Source organism: Pteropus alecto, unplaced genomic scaffold (assembly GCF_000325575.1).
Source record: "Pteropus alecto unplaced genomic scaffold, ASM32557v1 scaffold185, whole genome shotgun sequence".
Taxonomy (NCBI): Eukaryota; Metazoa; Chordata; class Mammalia; order Chiroptera; family Pteropodidae; genus Pteropus; species Pteropus alecto.
This window is the reverse complement of record NW_006438088.1, coordinates 11,495,061-11,499,771: the sequence shown is the minus strand read 5'-3', so window position 1 is coordinate 11,499,771 and position 4,711 is coordinate 11,495,061. Positions and strand designations below refer to the sequence as shown.

The 4,711-nt window shown below is 31.9% G+C and overlaps 1 pseudogene; it reads right to left on the bottom strand.

Annotated features, from left to right (window-relative positions):
* Nucleotides 1–2,379: 2,379 nt before the first annotated feature.
* On the bottom strand, nucleotides 2,380–2,498 carry LOC112482599 (annotated as a pseudogene).
* Between the last annotated feature and the right edge of the window lie 2,213 nt (nucleotides 2,499–4,711).

The window sequence follows — 4,711 nt, the reverse complement described above, 5'->3', positions numbered from 1 at the left end:
AAGTTGTGACAAGAGAAAGTCTCTGTTGCCAAACAGTGGCTTTGAGTCTACTCTTCTGCTTACTTATGGGTGTCTGTCTATTCATTGAAACGTTTCAGATCCTCAATTTTAGCATATATAAAAGGGAGTAGAAATATTTTACCCCATTTGCCTTAAGCATCTGGTAAGATAAAATGAGTTAACATGGGGAAGTGTAAAGTGTTTTGTAAATGTAGGTTGTTATTTTCTCTGGAAGCTTACTCCACATTCATTAAAATTCTTCCCATTCCATGGTGAACACACAATGCAATATACAAATGATGTATTATTGAATTGTATGCTCAAAACCTATATAATTTTATTAACCTATGTCACCCCAAAAAATTTAATAAAAATTAATTAATTTTAAAAATTAAGGCTTTCGATACTCATTAACAAATTATTTAAGAAAGGTTGCAGCAGTTTATACTGCATTGAGAAATGAACTCATAATATGAAAACAATGTATGAATAGTATATATAATAAAAAATAATACAGTTATTGTTCTGATAATAACCTCATGTAGAAAAACATCTCTACTTTTTTGATATGTTAAATAAGGTTAAGTCATTTTCAGTATCCTAATATATTTACTACTTTGTCATTCATCATCATACCTTCCTATGATAATGAAATAGTAAAGTTTATAGACTTATAGCTTATATTTATTAGCTGGATATTTCATTTCAAGTTATGACATACAAATGTGTACATGTGTATATTCCATTAGAGAGAAAAAGATAAACAGCTTTCATCTATGTTTCCTATGTTTATAGATTTCAATCATAATTTTATTTAAAACCTAGTGTTCATGAAAGTGGCCAAAATGTACAAACTTCCAGTTATGAAATAAATAAGTCATGGAGATGTAATATACATAATGATGTCTATAGTTAATAATACTGTATCGTATATTTGAAAGTTGCTGAGAGAGCCAACTTTTAAGAGATATTAAAAGTTCTCATCACAAGGAAAAAAATTGTAACTATGTGTGGTGATGGATGTTAACTAGAATTATCGTGGTGATCATTTTGCAATATAACATTTATGTCAATTACATCCGATTTTAAAGAAGAAAAAACTAATATTCATATTTATTTTATGTATTTGTATTCATCCTAGGTCTGAAGAATGCTCAGTAGATCAGATAGTTTCATGTAAACTTTTAGAGGAACTAAATTTGTACTCTTTAAAAATGACCCCATACCATATTAATAATAATAATAATAATAATAAAATATCCTTCCCATTGCCTTAATTCTGCTCAATCCATGATCCCCACACAGACTTTCTTAGCCTCTGTGATCACCAGTTCCTCTCAACTTGATGTACCTGTTCATTAAATAGTTAATCAATGATTTGATATTCTTTGATATTTTCTTCTGTTAGCTTTATATTTTAACCTTTCACATTTAGGGCTTTAACCTATTTGATGTTTATTTTTAAATGTCATGTGAGATCCAATTTATTTCACTTCATGTAATGAGCTAAATTTCCTAACATCATTTGCTAAATAATCCTTAGTTTCTCTATTGATTGGTGGCGTTACTAATCTCATGTTCTATATACCATCTCTTCTGTCCCATTTGTTTTTCTGTACGCCAATAGCATGCTGTTTTAATACTGTTTAATGTCTTTGAAATATGTTTTAAGAGCTGGTAGATCTGATTCCCCCTCTTTACTCTTCATTTTCTATTATAGTGGATAAATTCTTTCATGTAAATTTCATATGAAATATTAGTGGATCTTACTCTCTTATATACATTTAACAATTAATTTCCAATTTGCCCCCAAAATTTCTTTTAAAATTTTTACTTGAAATTTACTGACACCTATAGATAAATTTAGGGAGAATCAATATCTTTGCAAAGTTATGACATCCTTTCCACTGATATATCTTTCTTTCCATGTAGTCAGTGCCTATAATAAATAGAGTTAATTTTTCTCTATACAAAATTCTTGTGCATTCTGTGTGGTTAATTAATTCTTAGACTTTATAACTTTTGCTATAACTATAGACAAAATTTTTTCTGTTATGTTTTATAATTGATGAATCAGTGTCATATTATTAGAAGCTCTCTCACTTTTCTCATTCCCTATCTCTATCTCCAAAGTATGATTTTCATCTAAATAAAGCTTAAAAAATAATGAAATAATGATTTAGATAATTTTTATTTAGTAATATCTTTTATACTTTATATTTTAAATTGCTTGTTCATATATAAGATTTTATTATTTTAGCAAATGGAGAACAATTCTTAATTTCTGCATTTGAAATTTTTAGGTGAGGCAACCCTTGGTTGACCTCTCAGATTGCAAGGACCTTGTCAGCTTACAATCCCTTATTTTTTATTTTTTTATGCCTACAGCACCTGTTCTTCCTAGGTGGTCTCCCATTCAAGTACTAACCAGGCCCAACCCTGCTTAGCTTCCAAGATCAGACGGGATCGGGCTTATTCAGGGTAGCATGGCCATAGACCTGCATTTGAATATTTAATACCTTGAAAAAGCTTCCTGCTTTTTAATGGGAAGAATTTTCAAAGGCCATTTAAATAAGCATATGCATCAAGATGTGTTTAAAAACTGATGTCTACTAAGTGACAAAATTCTCAGTAAGACAATTTGTTAGAAAAGTCTTAAAGGACTCGTAGAGGCTTCAAGTCTTAAACAACTGTGTAAATTGGTACCATTGGATGCATGGTGTTTTCTGAGAAGAATCTGAAACTAGTTGATCACTTCCTGCTCAGGGAAGCCCATTCTCACACAATGTCTCTCTGATTGGAACTTTGCATGCGCCTGTGCAGAAAGCAGAACAGTTACTAGTATCCCTAGTATCCTCCTTGAAAAGAGATCTTACACCAGATGGAGGTAGAACCTGAACCCAGATCTTCTGGTTTATATCCACATATGCCCTCAACAGCCCTAGATTTTTTCTACATATTTGACCATACTGCAATTAGCAATGATGACAAAGTCAAGAACAAAGCTTTTGTGAGAGCGTCACTCATCCTTTTTTTTCTTTAAAGAAAGGGTTGACATGGTATAATGTCAGGCTATTATAGCCACTTTGTTTTTGTTGGCAAGTAAAGTAGTACAATTCATCCCCATTTTATGGTGTATGTTTAAGAAACCTAAAAGGAATTTAATTTACTACACTGTCTCACTCAACATATCTTTTCTTGGCTTCCTGTTCATTCTAACTCAGGATAGCTTGGCCAAACGAATTCCTTGTCCTTTTATGGAAGATGGAAAATTCTTCAGATTATTATAAACAATGTGTGATCCATTTTCCCTTGTGAGTGAGTGGTCTGCTAAAAAGGGGGCCTCTTGAATGCTCCTAGATAATACACTAAAGAGCTTGCCTGCTTTCTTTTTAAAACTGGTTATGAAATTCTGATGTAATGTGGAACCACCAGGTGTATGAATATCAGAAGCTGGGGACAGTCTCTATCAAGCTGGAAGGCTGGACTTTATGTCATCTAATGATGACTTGTAAGCCTATTTTTTCCCTCACTACTGCATAGTTAAGAGAAGCAGAGTTCTCAGTTCCTAGTGTTTAGGGTTTTGTTTTTTGTTGTGTTACTGATAGATAAGGACTGGGCACAAATGCAAAAGAGAAGGCAGCTCGTAAAATTTACATAAATGCATGTGAGGTTAGACTAGAAAATTTGCAGATGTTTCTCATAATAGACTCATTTTACTTGGCCAAGACAGTGGTTTTTGTTTTTGATCTTAATTATTGTTTTAATTTCAGTGCTTTTAAGAGAAAATGCATCATCCATTACTCCTTTTTTTTTTTATTCTAATATGATTTATAAGCCTGGATGTGAAGGTGTTGAGTTTATGACCCCTGGACCTACTAATTTGTCCTGCCCTGATATTTTTATGATTCTACGAACTTGGGAACGAATCTAGAGTTGTTGAACAGTCACTTAAAGGAATGTAGGAATGGTCGAAAGTGAAAGTATTATCCTCTAACCAGGTAACTTTTGTGAAAACATTCAGGTTTACCTTAGGTACGAAACAACTATTTAGTGACAGTTTCTATATGTTTTAGAAAGTGTGCAGCTAAAGTGACATTGCTGAGCTGTTAGGTTCTAAAGACTGTGGGCAAGGCAAAAAAACATACATAGTTGCAAAGAGCAACCTTGAAAGTCAAGTATTTGTGTCTCAATGAGTCTAGCTCTTTGTTCTGCAACATGAAACCAGATTGTTGTGTCTTCATTCAGCAGCCAATGAAAAAGTTGACATGCAATATGAGTTATATTTCACCAAATAATTTTAAACACTATAATCACAAAAATGAGATTTTAAACTTTTAGAAAATATCAGTGATTACTTTTAAAAATTCAACCAGTAATCAAGACACCTCTGCTCCCTCCTTTAAAAATCTGTTATTAGAAGCCTTCACGCTTGTATATACATACCAAATTTCTAAGAGAATACACGAAAGAGCTTAGTTATCTCCAGAAAGGGGAAATTGGGATGAGAAGGGCTGAGTGAGGCAATGATGAAATTATTATTTATTTTAACCTCCCATGTTTTTATTTATTTATTTAATAGTGAGCATGTTATCCATTTATAAATAAAAGAAAAGTGTAAGGAAACATTATTTATTTCACATTTTTTTCCTCCTCTCTGATTATTTCATCTTTCGTTTGTTATATTTTAAGAGTTGTCAAATATGTTTGA